Raw genomic sequence first — 15,177 nt, 5'->3', positions numbered from 1 at the left:
AAAGTGAAAGGAGTTGCTATTTGCAATTGACCTGGGTAAATTACCCTTGCAATTTACAAGGGTAAACCAGGGCTGTCCTGGGCAAAACAGAATGCCCTATGGTCACTCTACTCATAGAAGAGTTACTGGATATTTTTAATTATATAATTTACGTTTAACATATTTTATATACTATACAGTTACATATGCCAAAAGATTGAGGTTTTTAACGACAGAAGACAGTTTAAATAATACTTGAAAAGTTAACATTTAGAGTCTCAATCCACTGGATAAATGCCTATTTACTTAGGATCATGTGTAAAGAGAAGATTTTTGGACTAAATTAAGATTTGCTGGGAGAGCAAACTAAAATAGTAGAGATAATATTTTAAATATCATTAATTTTCTGTGCCAACCCCATTTCAGTGGATAATCACATGCAATAATGCTGACTCTCAAAATGGTAGATTAAAATAATTCATTTCTGTTTTTAATTAAAACTGAGAAAGTAGGAACTAATAATATATGTGTCAGAGCCACATGTGTGCAGTATCAAAGATAAGAAGGGGATTGCAGCAAGGGTTTGCTTCTTGAGTTCCTTGACAATTTACAAGGAAAGCAGAAAGCATGGAAGCTGGTGGCTGCCATAGAGATACATGATGACACGAGAAGCAGCTCTTTTGTTGGCTGAGTTGCTGGAAGCCGTAGCATTGGTCCTCTAATTGCTCAAGGTCACCAACAACCTTGTCCATGTACATACACCCAGTGTGACAACCTCTACATCCCCCCAGGGATCTATGGATGCATCAACTTTGGGATGCTTTTATTGGTAATCTCTAATATCAGATCTTAAAGCCAGCTGGGCTTGAAGATGATAGAAAAATCGTCCTGTTCTGCACAGACTTAAATGAAAGGGTGATGGGTCTTTGGTGGCCAGGCAGGGAGTGGGGGTGGAAACACAATATACTCCTCTATAAATAAACCCCACCAGATCTCTAAATAAGATTGACTCACTGTTTCCTCCATGCCCTTTCTGAATTTCTGAAGTCCTCAGAGTACAATGAATAACTGCTTGTCTCCCTATTTAACAAAATGTGTTACCAGAATGCCCTTCTCTGCACAGATTAGAGAGATCTCTGCTGCTGTTGCTTCAGCTAAGTCGTTTCAGTCATGTCTGACTCTGCGACCCCACAGACAGCAGCCCACCAGGCTCCCCCGTCCCTGGGATTCTCCAGGAAAGAACACTGGAGTGGGTTGCCATTTCCTTCTCCAATGCACGAAGTGAAAAGTGAAAGTGAAGTCGCTCAGTCATGTCCGACTCTAGCGACCCCATGGACTTCAGCCTACCAGACTCCTCCGTCCATGGGATTTTCTAGACAAAAGTACTGGAGTGAGGTGCCATTGCCTTCTCTGATGGAGATCTCTAACCCAGTACAAATCTCAGTTTATAGGAGCTTTACCACTTGCACCAGAATTCCTTCTATTTATCAGTAGCACTGTGCTGTGATTACAGTTATAAAACTGAGTTCCGTGGTAGACTTCGTCAGAAATTGAAACAATAGATTTTAAGAGTATTTCAGGGGACAGAATGTCCTAATTAAAAAAAAAAAAAACAAGCTCAGATTTTTTGGGGGGGGGTATCCCAGGACAATGTAGCCCTTAAAAAGGCTCTCCCAAAAGTTAGCCTTCATATCACCAAGTGCTTGAAATATTTATTAGCAATCACCCAGAACTATGGTTTCCTGATAAAATAATTTTGGATAATGTTGAATTAACAAAGTTAAATGGATTTTATCACAGCAGCCTCTTCAGGGTATAAAATGCACTGAATTTCAATAAAAGCGATAGATGGTGCATGTTTTCACAAAATCTGATGTCATGAAGTTCTTTTTGTGTTAGGGAAGCCCATGAATTAGCTCTGCAGAATATACTGTAGGATATGCTGCATCATGATCAATAATTTTTCTAATCAAACATCTTTCCTAAACCTCCCCAGTACAAATTAAACAAATACCTTTGTCCCAAACTGTGTGAAAACAGAATATTAAACACCAACCAAAAAGTCTATAGCTAGTACCCTTTAAGAACAAAAGGGAAATATAGATATTAACAGACATATAAAAACTGAGTTATCTGACTTGCCTGGTGGTACAGTGTCTCCGGCCAATGCAGGAGACACAGGTTTGACCCCTGGTCTGGGAAGATCCCACATGCAGTGGGCAGCTAAAAGCCCACGCACCACAACTACTGGACTCACAAGTGCTAGGATCCAAGAATCACAACTACTGAAGCCATTGTGCCTAGAGCCTGTGCTTGGCAACGAGAGAAGCCACCACAACGAGAGGCCCTGCACTACATCGAAAAGTCGCTGCTCAGCTTTCTTTATGGTGCAACTCTCATATCCATGCATGACTACTGGAAAAACCATAGCTTTGACTAGATGGACCTTTGTTGGCAAAATAATGCCTCTGCTTTTTAATCATAGGTAGCTGACAGCTATCATATGTGGCTGATTCTTGAACAACACAGGCTTGAACTGTGTGGATCAACATACACGTGGATTTTTTTAAACAGTAAACTCTACAGTACTACACAATCCAAGGTTGACTGAATCCATGAATGTAGTACCATGAATACAGAAGAATCATGGCTACTGAGGAACCACATATAGTCAGTTATACATATAAGTTATACTCAGGTTTTCAACTGCAGAGAGAGGGTCAGTACCTCACCACCTATCTTGTTCGAAGATCAATGGTATATTTTACTTTTTACTTTATTATTATTTTTAATAATGAATAAAAAATGAAATATAAATTTTTCAAATATACATGGAATAAAAAAGCTAAAGAAATGAGACAGTATTCAAAAAGATTTAAAAAATAATTATTCAAAAAATAGTTATAGACAGAAAATTCAAATGAATCTACAGATAAATTATTAGAATCAGAACAAATAAGATTGCCAGATATAAAGTAAATATATGGAAATTGATTTATATATGTTGGCTACAAGTAGTATGTAAAAAACTTTAAAAGGTACTATTTGCAATAATACAAAAATACAAAATAATCAGTAATCAATTTAACAAAAGATTTGAGACTTGTAAACAAAATCTAAACTTTATTGGGAGAATTTTTTTAACTCTAAATGAATTGATTGACATACTATGTTCAAAATTGGAATATTCAGTATCATTAAAATGACAATTCATCCATCAGATCAAATCAGATCAGTCCCTCAGTCATGTCCGACTCTTTGCGACCCCATGAATTGCAGCATGCCAGGCCTCCCTGTCCATCACCAACTCCCGGAGTTCACTCAGACTCACTTCCATCGAGTCAGTGATGCCATCCAGCCATCTCATCCTCTGTTGTCCCCTTCTCCTCCTGCCCCCAATCCCTCCCAGCATCAGAGTCTTTTCCAATGAGTCAACTCTTCGCATGAGGTGGCCAAAGTACTGGAGTTTCAGCTTTAGCATCATTCCTTCCAAAGAAATCCCAGGGCTGATCTCCTTCAGAATGGACTGGTTGGATCTCCTTGCAGTCCAAGGGACTCTCAAGAGTCTTCTCCAACACCACAGTTCAAAAGCATCAGTTCTTCCGTGATCAGCCTTCTTCACGGTCCAACTCTCACATCCATACATGACCACTGGAAAAACCATAGCCTTGACTAGATGAACCTTTGTTGGCAAAGTAATGTCTCTGCTTTTGAATATGCTATCTAAGTTGGTCAAAACTTTCCTTCCGAGTAAGCGTCTTTTAATTTCATGGCTGCAGTCACCATCTGCAGTGATTTGGAGCCCCCAAAAAACAAAGTCTGACACTGTTTCCACTGTTTCCCCATCTATTTGTCATGAAGTGGTGGGACCAGATGCCATGATCTTCGTTTTCTGAATGTTGAGCTTTAAGCCAACTTTTTCACTCTCCACTTTCACTTTCATCAAGAGGCTTTTGAGTTCCTCTTCACTTTCTGCCATAAGGGGGGTGTCATCTGCATATCTGAGGTTATTGATATTTCTCCCAGCAATCTTGATTCCAGCTTGTGTTTCTTCCAGTCCAGCGTTTCTCATGATGTACTCTGCATATAAGTTAAATAAACAGGGTGACAATATACAGCCTTGACGAACTCCTTTTCCTATTTGGAACCAGTCTGTTGTTCCATGTCCAGTTCTAACTCTTGCTTCCTGACCTGCATACAAATTTCTCAAGAGGCAGATCAGGTGGTCTGGTATTCCCATCTCTTTCAGAATTTTCCACAGTTTATTGTGATCCACACAGTCAAAGGCTTTGGCATAGTCAATAAAGCAGAAATAGATGTTTTTCTGGAACTCTCTTGCTTTTTCGATGATCCAGCGGATGTTGGCCATTTGATCTCTGGTTCCTCTGCCTTTTCTAAAACCAGCTTGAACATCAGGAAGTTCACAGTTCACATATTGCTGAAGCCTGACTTGGAGAATTTTGAGCATGACTTTACTAGCGTGTGAGATGAGTGCAATTGTGTGGTAGTTTGAGCATTCTTTGGCATTGCCTTTCTTTGGGATTCAGTAAAAATCCTAACAGTTTTTGTGTGGAAACCGGCAAGTTGACTTTAAAATCACATAAAAAAAAATAAAAGTGGTCAAAATAACCAAGAAATTCTTGATGTGGGAGACCTTATTCTACCAGATGGCATACATAGCTTATTACAAAGTTGTACGAAGTAGGACAGTGTAGAATTGGTATAAGCATAGATATATACACCAAGGTAATAGAGCAGAAAAATAGATCCATATTTACGTGGCTACTTGAATAATGTCAAATAGAACACTTAGAGCAGTGGGAAAAATGATCAACTCTTCACAAAAAATATGCAGGGTCAACTATTTATATAGGAAAGAACAAAATTTGGCCATTTCACATAGAAAAGAAAAATTCAGTTTTGGGTGCTTTAAAGATCTAAACACGAAAAGTAAACAATGAAACTAAGATTAGGAATATATTCCTGACCTTTGAGTAGAAAAAGATTTCTTAAACAGATTACAAAAAGCACTAACAATACAAAGAAATTTCAAAAATTTGATTACATTAAAATTGTTTTCCTACTCATCAAAACTCAGATCATGGCATCCAGTCCCAACATTTCATGGCAATTAGATTGGGAAAAAGTGGAAACAGTGCCAGATTTTATTTTCTTGGCCTCTAAAATCACTGTGGATAGTGGCTGCAGTCATGAAATTAAAAAACGTTGCTCCTTTGAAGAAATCCTATGACAAACCTAGACAATGTATTAAAAAGGAGAAACATCTAAGTTAAAAGAAGAGGAAAATAAAGAATCTTCTTTTAAAACAACTTAAAGAGAGAGAGAGACATCACTTTACCAACAAAGATCTGTATAGTCAAAGCTATGGTTTTCTAGTAGTCAAGTATGGATGTGTGAGTTGGACCATAAAGAAGGCTGAGCACTGAAGAACTGATGTTTTCAAACCGTAGTGCTGGTGAAGACTCTTGAGAGTTCCTTGGACACCAAGATTAAACCAGTCCATCCTAAAGGAAATCAGTCCTGAATATTCATTGGAAGGACTGATGCTGAAGCTCCAATACTTTGGCCACCTGTTGTGAAGAGCTGACTCATTGGAAAAGACCCTGATGCTGGGAAAGATTGAAAGCGGGAGGAGAAGGGGATGATAGAGGATTAGATGGTTGGATGGCATCACTGACTCAATGGACATGAGTTTGAGGAAGCTACGGGACATGGTGAAGGACAGGGAAGCCTGGCAGGCTGCAGTTCGTGGAGTCAGAGTCAGACACGGCTTAGTGACTGAACAACAACTAATCAAAACACAGACAAGAGTAAAGTCAAATTTATGGGGAAAGATACTTGTGAAACATAAAAAGAAAAATGAAAAAATAAAGAAATTTGACCAAGTTCTTCACAAAAATGAAAATGACCAATAATTTTTTTTAAATACATTGCCTTATTTACTTATTATTTATCATAGATGTTAGAATGATCATGGCTAATACTAATTTAAGCATGTACAGAATACCATTTAGATCCAATATTGGTATATTAAATCAAAGTATCACAGAACCTGATTTTAAGTAATCAGATTATAAAGAAATTTAATTCAAAATCAGTGGCCCATAAACTTCAGAAAATTGACTTAAGGGTAATGGTTAATTTTATGCATCAGTTTTATTGGGCACACAGAAACCAAATTAAGTATTATTTCTGGGTATGACTGTGAAGATGTTTTCAGATGATATTAGCATTTGTATTGCCCTTCCCAGTGTGGATGAGCATTATCCAATCCCTTTTGGGTTTGAATGAAGTGGTGGCGAAAGGAGGAATTTGCCCCTTTTTTCCTGTCTCAACACTTTAGCTGGGACACCTCATCTCATCTTTTCTGGCCTTAAGACTGGATTTACACCATTAACTCCTCTAGTTTTCAGGCCTTCAGGTTAAACTGAATTATGCCACCTTTCCCAGGTCCCAGGTCATAGATGGCAGATCATGGGACTTCTTAGGCTTCATAATCACATGAGCCAATTCTTCACAATAAATAAATGTATATTTACAGATGCATTATAAAATAAAAATATATAAATATAAATATTATATATACCCTACTGGTTCTGTTTCTCTAGAGAACTCTCACCAGTACATTAACCTTGACGGTAATCAAAGAAATGGAAATTAAAATCATAAGATCTATACATTCATAGAAACATCTAAAATGTAAGACTATCAATCCCAAAGGTCAAGAATTTAGAGCAATGAAAATTCTCATCTACTACCTATGATTATGTGAATTAGCAAAAATCACCACAATGGACTGAACATTTCTGTCCCCCCAAATTCATATGTTGAATCCTAACCCCTAATGTGATGGTGAGGCCTGTAGAAGGTGGGCCTTTGTGAGGTAATTAGGTCATGATGCAAGAGCCTACATGGTGGGATTAGTGCCTTTATAAAAGGGACTCTAAAGAGTTCCCTGGAGAAGGCAATGGCAACCTGCTCCAGTACTCTTGCCTGGAAAATCCCATGGACGGAGGGGCTTGGTGGGCTGCAGTCCATGGGGTCGCTAGGAGTCGGACACGACTGAGCGACTTCACTTTCACTTTTCACTTCCATGCATTAGAGAAGGAAATGGCAACCCACTCCAGTGTTCTTGCCTGGAGAATCCCAGGGATGGGGGAGCCCGGTGGGCTGCCGTCTATGGGGTTGCACAGAGTTGGACACGACTGAAGCGACTTAGCAGCAGCAGCAGCAAAGAGCTCCCTTCCTCTCTGCCTGCCACATACGGGTATAGCAAGAAGTTGGCAGTCTGTAACCCTGTAACCCAGAAAAGAGACCTCACCAGAACCTAACTAATGCTGGTAACCTAATGTCAGACTTCCAGTCTCCAGAACTATAAGAAATAAATTTCTATTGTTTATAAGCCACCCAGTCCATGATACTTTGTTATATTCAATAGCAGCCCAATCTGACTAAAACAACCACTTTGGAAAACTGATAGACATTCTACTAAATTTATATGTATACTATGATCCAGCAACCTCACACTTAGGTATATGCTCAGTATAAAACTCTTAATAGTAGGCTTCTTAGTAGTTTTAATACTTTTGAGTCTCTTAGTAGTAGGCTTCCCTGGCAGCTCAGATGGTAAAGAATCCACCTGCAATGTAGGAGACCAGGGCTTGATCTCTGGGTTGGGAAGATCCCCTGGAGAAGGAAATGGCAACCCAGTCCAGTATTCTTGCCTGGAGAATTCCATGGACAGAGGAACCTGGTGGGCTACAGTTCCTCTGGGATCACAGTTCCTCTGTGACCCCTCATGGGGTCACAGTGAGTCGGCCACAACTGAGTGACTGTCACTCACTCAGTATAAAACTGTGCACATGTGCCCCAAATATATGCCCGAAAATGTTCACAGAAGCACTATACTTAAAAATCCCAAACTAAAACCAACCATAATGTGTACTAACAGTAGAATCAATGCATAAATTGTTGATATACAAAAGTATACTATTAAAATGAAAGAACTACAAGTAATGACATGAACAATCTCTTAATATTGAGTGAAGAAAGTTAGATACAAAATACATAGTATATGAGTTCACTTACATAAAATTCAAAAACAGGCAAGACTAAGAGTTCAGTCTTGTTTCAAAAAGTGAAGAGTATAAAGGGGTCATGAGGAAAGCTTTTGGGGCACTGGCAATATTCTACCTGTATGCCATATAGTGATTACATGGGCATAGCCACCTAGTGATAATTCACTGAGCTCTAAATTCTTGATTTGTACTTTTTTTCCTGCATTTTTTCACTAAATTTTTTAGTGTCCTTAAATTTCTAATGTCCTTAAATCATTTTTTAAAATGTATTCAGCAATAATGAATTACTACTAATTCCTAAAATCTCGGTTTAATCTCAGTTTGTGGCTCATGAGGGAAGCAATAAGTTAAAGAAAAAGAAAATATATATGAACAATTGAAACAACTGCCGCCATGATTTCAGTAACTAACCAAAAACTTTCAGTTGAGACTAGTTGTGATTATCTAATTGTGCTGCTGAGGAATAACTAAACAAGAACTACTATTAGCAGGACTAGGCAGCTGCTAAGTATTTTGAGAGAGATGCAGTAATTTATCAGACAAAAATCTCAATGTGGAATTGAGATAAGAATGGATCACTTGAAGTCCTTTCCTAACATGATAAAATGTTGGATTTGTAAGCAACCTGAGAGATTACTTACCAAGTTTGAGAGATAGAAAACCTGAAGCCAGAAGAGGCTGAATATCTGGTCAAGATTAAGGTCATCCATGTGGCGGCAAAGCTGGGAGAATAACTCACAACTATTTCTAGGGCAGAGCGTTTTCCATTTCTCCAGGCCACTTCCCCACCCTACCTGCTTTCCGTTGTTATCGTTGGGGAATACTTTTTTTCTCTTTTTTAAAATCTCAGGAATATTGAAAGTATGAAATTGTGCAACTTTTGTCTTCACCTGCTTTTAAGATCAGAATCTAAGTTTTTGCTTTTTTTTTTTTTAATGTGACTGCCATTGTACCTCATTCTCACAGCACTTCTGCCAGAATTGATAACTTTGGGAATGTAGTAAGTGTTTTTACCTAGACATTAACTCCACTGTTTACTGCAAATTTGGTTTTCAAAAGATAGTTTAATGTAATTCCAAAGTACGTAAAGACATACTTAGAGAAAAGAACCAGCTACCCAATAAGTAAATATCTACCTTTTATATCCAGGCCCTGTAAGTTTCCAAATAACCCAAAGGAAACAGTGGTAACAGTGAATGTCCTTTGTGGAGGAAATCTGCTCTAATAGTTCCATGTCAGTTCTCTATACATTTTTATTCCCATTATGTCTATTACCTGGTAACCATGGAAACATACATGACAGACACTGCAGGAAAAACAAATCTAAAATACACACATTGAAACACATCAGTACAAATGATGCCCTTTTCAATAACCATTATACTTGGATTCTTTTCTCTTCAATGGATTTTAAGTCATCAATTGTATGTAAATTATGCCTAATAAAAAGGGTTTGTCTTACAGTAAGGTATCACATAGTGGAGTTAATATTGACATCATATATCACAAATGCCTCTAAGTTTAACTAAACTACCCAATGTATTTCTCTGGAAGTGTCTTTACCATTAATCATTTATGTAAAACAAACTAAATATTTATTGTGCAAAATATCTCTGGAAGGATTCACAAAAACTTGATAATGATGGTTACCTCTGAGAGGGGAATTTTGAGAAAAAAACAGGGAGAACTTATTTTTACAGTCCTTTTTAATGTTTAAGTATATATTTTGAATTTTAAAAATGAAAGCCACAAGTTTACAAGTTCATTTTAAATTAAAAAAATAAAATATTATGTTTCTCCCTATCTCTCCCTTCCATCACCAACACCTCCCCAAACATCCACATACACAGGAGCCTATGATTTCCTAACAAATATATTCTGGCACTGAAACTAATTTTCAAAAAGGCAGCAAGGACAATCAGGTACTCATCTATTCCCACCTTCTCTCCAAAAGCATCCTTCATAGTATCCACTTTTAGATACTCAAAACATAAAACTTGGGAATTACATCTCTTTTCCTGGGTACTAAGGGCCCCTAAGTGCATGCTTGCATGTGTCTAGCCTCCTGGTCTCCAGGTGGCACACTAAACCATTTCCCCATCAAAAGGGAGCTGCTACCATATTCTCTTAAGGACACCAAAGTGACTCTGGCAGCTACAGTGCTAGAGAGGAAAATTTTCAATTATGACTCCCTGTATTATAACCAGCCCCTCACATCTCACCCTGGAGGTTGGTTGAGTTAGTCACTTGGTGGACCAGAGCAATTGGACCAAATTTCTCAGTTTAGTGAAGCTGATTTAAGCCAAAGTCCCAGGTGGGGAGCACCTGTTCTCAACTTCCTTTTTGCTACACCCAGCTCAGTGGGAAACGTCAACATTGGAAAGTGTTACTGCTTAGAATACTAAAATCTATCATCAACAAAACTGATAAGATTTACTCTCCATCTGATTTCCACTGTATTACTTTTCAATTGGTTTTAAGTCGGGATAGAGAAGAGAGGTTCTTTGAGGGAGTGAAGGTCTTTGAATCAAGGAAACAGGATGTATCCTATAACCCAAATAATTCAAACTCATCCTCCCTCCACTATCGAATTTCTAATTTTGACATCCCTTATTATCCAAAACCTAGCCACTGCTGAAAGCATCTTTAGTAACAAAATCAGATTGTAGTAGATCATATTTCATTGTCTTAAATGAAAAAAAGAATAATGCATTCCCAACCCAACCAAAAATACACACACACAGATACATGCACATGGCATTACCCTTTGACTCACTGCCAATCCCCCTCACTCACTCCACCCCACCACTCTGAACAAGCCAGGGTTACTCTCACCTTAGAGTCACTGCACCAGCTGTTCACTCTGCCTGGCAAAGTCTACCCTCAATATCCACATGATTCCTGTCCTTTTTAAGATTTCCCTAAAATATCATTTTCTCAATGAGGTCTACCCTGAAACTATAGCAACACTTCTCCCCTCCTACCTCCCTGATCTGTTTTATTTTTCCATGGCATTTTACACCCCCTAGTGTACTTCAGAATGTATAGTGTATACTGTCTGCTGCCTGTCTCCCCAAACTGAAATGCAAAACTTCATGTGGTAAGGATTTGGGGGAATGTTGTCATTGTTCACTGATGTATCAAGAGCCTTGAACAGTTCCTGGCACATTATACAAAGAAAGAAAGAAAGTGAAGTCGCTCAGTCATGTCCAACTCTTGTGACTCCATGAACTGTAGCCTGCCAGGCTTCTCTGTTCATGAGATTTCCCAGGCAAGAATACTGGAGTGGGTTGCCATTTTCTTTTCCAGGGGATCTTTCCAATCCAGGGATTGAACCTGGGTCTCCCACACTGCAGGTAGACTCTTTACTGTCTGAGCCACTATGGAAGCCACATTATATAAACTCAATAAATATTTGTTGTTGAACTAAACACTGTCTCCAGGCCATCCACTGCCACATCAGTGGTTACTCCTTGACCTTTTAAAGTATCTCTGGATCATATTACTCATTGAGAATCTGATAAAAAGCTATGAACTCTCCCCCCAGGAAAACATATTCAGAGGAATGTTCATGTGTAGACAATTTAAACAATGCATATATACAAACACATTTAAATAAATTCTTTTATAGTTTCAGTGGGTCTCTAGACTACCAGAGGGCCATGCATGGAGACCTAAACCCACAGGCTATATAGAGTACGGAGGTGTCATCAGTAGGCTATGTAGGACACCATGAATGAAGTAAGAGTTCTACAATGCACTGGGAGAGTACCAGATGTCTGTTTTTATGTCAAGTGCTGGAGGAGAGGATTCCAGGAAGAGAGCTTTGTGGAAGGAGAGGCCAGAATAAGACTGTCCTGGGGCCAGAGCAGTAGGTAGGTGTGAAGAGAGCCCTGGTGCTTCCTCTTCCCTTCCTCCATGCTACTCTCCGGCTAACCATTCACCCCCACCCCACACCCACACCAAACCCTGCCCTGGGTTGCGTTAAGTTAGATCAGTAAGCAAAAACTGGCCTCCCGTAGGGTGAGGAAGGGCCACGGTAGCTTTGGGGTCAACACAGGTGGATGTGAAGGACACTACCCAGTAGAGGTAGTTGGAAGAGGAAGAAAATTCTAGTGGCCTCTCATCTGGGCCAATCATTCTCAGTTATATTCATTCATTTATGTGTGAGTGTGACTATCTCAGAGACTCCCTGAACAAACAGAAAGAAGAAAATGTTTAGGGCTTTTTATGTCTCTTCAGGGAAAAAAGAAACACTCTACAAATATGTAATCAAAATCAATCAGAATTACAAAAGTACTAAGAAATGGAAAATGTTTGTTAGAACACAAAAGATGTTTTAGAGAAAATGAATGGTCTCAATGATATTTAAGAATAGTAGACTGCTAATTGAAAATTATCATACTGAACAGACTGATGATGTCTGGAAAACCTGGCCTCCGTTGTTCCATTTGCTCTCCTGCAACAGAGAGAGCTCAGGTAAACAGGAAGAGGAGCCGAGATAAGTGGAGGTGGAACTCCAGGAACTAGGAAACAGACAAAAATTCAACCAAGCTCTCCTTCAAGTGAACTAAGACTGTAGCTGTGAGAGCAGAGTAATGACACTGAACAGGATAATTCCTGTAAATGTCTGCTTAAAGGGCAAGTGTCAAGAGGAGGGGCCTGGAAAAGTCCACCGATGCAGAGAAAGCAGCATCTGTCAAGTCAGGAGGGGGTGCAGCTAAAGGAAATATGCAAAGCAGGGAGGAAATGTCTATTGAAAATGGTTGATTTCGTCTGTTAGAACTCCAAAATGACTGCCAATATTGTAGTCAGGTTTGCCGGGTGAGTAGCAACAGTGTGGATTTTCTCAGGATCAGATGTGTAAAAGCTGTGCTGAAAAAAATCCCCACAGACTGAAGAGAAATAGATATTGTGTGTATTGTTGTGCTTATTCTATCAGGAAGTGACAGACACAGAGCCTTCTCTCCCCTGTGAATGACCCTGAACACTGCTCACCCTTAAAGACAGACCCAGAATAGCATTTGCTAGGAACAGGAACACACATCCTTGAGGAGCCACAGGCCCTTCACATCCACAATTTCAATGACCTCAAATAGCCTGTTACTTGGTGGTATGTTTGCAAGACAAGGTCACTGAGCTCCCAGTATAACTTCCCCAGATAACCTGAACTGTTTGACTGCCACCTCCAAAATAAATAGGTCAGAGAACTCCATTAATGCCCTATGTCTACCATCTCTGCTTCAGAGCTGCAGACTTAGAGCCCTAGTGAAATCCTACAGGGACAAAACTCCATATGGTTTCCAAGACACTATCCTAAGAAGCTTCAACTCCACGGACCAGCTGGGCACTGTTTGCTTCATGTTCCTAGACCCTCTGGAAGTATTCCAGGTCTCCAAGACTAAAGAGGGAGCTATAAATACAAAATGTCTTCAAAAGCAAGTTTTGAATGTCCTGGAAAGTTCAGGAGAATTTGGTCACAGCTGTCCTGACCCCCTTACTGCTTCCTACATTCTCATGGATGTAGAATCCTAGTCTCCTGTGATTTAAACATGACCACTTGCTATATTTGCTTTTACTTCTCCAACATCTCTTCCCATCCCTAATCATTCAGTCTCTGCTTAAAACTCCTTCCACAGAACTCCTGCGTTAATCTTAAATTGAAATCTGACCACCTATCTCTTCTCTCTGCTATTGTAGGGAATAAATCTAAGTGTCTTCATAGGAGAGTATAAGATATTTAACAGAGCTATCAGACACATAACCAGTTAACACAAAATAAGACAAACACACTTAATTAAATCTCAGACTAAACAAAATATAGTTAGCGAAATAACATTAGATTTATAGCTTGCAATTATAAACATATAATTACAAATGGATAACTCACTCTCTTCAAAGTAGGTGCTTTTCAGCTTTTCCCATGGTACGTCTTCACTAGCAGTCTTAGCCTTAAATGAGTTTATCACCACTTTGGGCTGCATTCCCAAACAACCTTGACCCTCAAAAGACCCAAGCCAGTTCCTACAGATTCTTAACACCCCAAGATATAGAACAATAAGCTCAACCTGTTCTCTCATTAGTCCATAGCACTGGCTGCACGTTAGAATCATTGGGGTGTTTTTTTTTTTTTTTTTAAATCCTGTTGTTTGGGTCCCACCCCAAACCACTTGAAACAGAATTTCTAGGGGTGTGGGAGGAGGAGTAGGTATTGGCTGCTTTTTAACTCTCCACATAATTCTAATGTGCATACAGGGATGACAATTATGCACAAACCAGTGGTTCTCAGACATTAAAATGCAGGAGACTCACCTCTGAGACGGAATCTGTAGTTCCCGAAACGCAGAGAATCTGCTTCCTCAGAGTTGGGGTTGGAATCTAGGATCTGCCTTCTTACCAAATGCTGGGTGTTAACCGAATAAGGCAGTCCTTTTAAGAGCAAGGCAGTCCTTTTAAAACCATCTTAAAGAAACCCTGCCTTAGGTTTTAGATCAGTGGTTCTTAAAGCATGGCCCCCAAACCAGAATCATTAGCAACAACATCACCTGGAACCCATTAGAAATGCAAATTCTTGGACCTCTACCTGAGACAGTGAAACAGAAATAGTGAGTCAACCAGTATTTTAACAACCTTCCAGCTGATAGCAATGATCACTCCAGTTTGCAAAGCTCTGACCCAGACGATTGCGTTTGTCAAGTAAAGAGGGGAAGGATCCCAATGAAGTAGATACCAGGTCCTATTGGCACACCTGGGGTTTTGCATCATGTCTTAAAGGCAAACATGTCTTTGGAAACAACCTAAACATTTTTGTGTAGTTGTCAAAAAGGCCATTCTAAGTAAAAATCTAAAAAAAGTAGCAAATTAGCCACCAAAATAAAACCATAATATTATTAAAGAGTGAACACGATATGCCTAAGAGTAAAACTAAAGGACAACAACAAAACAAATATTACAAACCAAAGAACAAAATTTTAGTGGCAAACCCTCAGGTTGATTTTCTGGAAAATTTCTTCTTTTCCCACTGCTGGGCACAAGCCTTTACAGAGTTACCAGGAAAACCTAGTAACAAGCTCCCCCTCAGAAATCCCAAAGAGCTCAT

General features: G+C 39.2%; 1 long non-coding RNA gene across 10 annotated transcripts in view; it reads right to left on the bottom strand.

The window, feature by feature from the left end:
• Nucleotides 1–14,844, bottom strand: part of LOC147379598 (uncharacterized) — a 436,432-nt gene extending 421,588 nt beyond the window's left edge. For 6 of the 10 annotated variants that reach the window (XR_015162162.1, XR_015162170.1, XR_015162166.1 and 3 more), the window contains exon 1: nt 14,391–14,692. This is a non-coding gene — a long non-coding RNA (uncharacterized LOC147379598). Of the gene's footprint in view, nt 1–14,390 lie in introns of all 10 variants that reach the window. The other 4 variants (XR_015162171.1, XR_015162173.1, XR_015162177.1 and 1 more) reach the window with 3 other exon arrangements.
• Nucleotides 14,845–15,177: the final 333 nt, after the last annotated feature.

This window comes from Bos grunniens, chromosome 1 (assembly GCF_055505025.1).
Source record: "Bos grunniens cultivar Pamir isolate PY7600 chromosome 1, Bosgru_T2T1.0, whole genome shotgun sequence".
In the NCBI taxonomy this organism is placed as follows: Eukaryota; Metazoa; Chordata; class Mammalia; order Artiodactyla; family Bovidae; genus Bos; species Bos grunniens.
The sequence above is the reverse complement of the archived record's forward strand: the minus strand, read 5'-3'. Positions and strand labels throughout refer to the sequence as shown.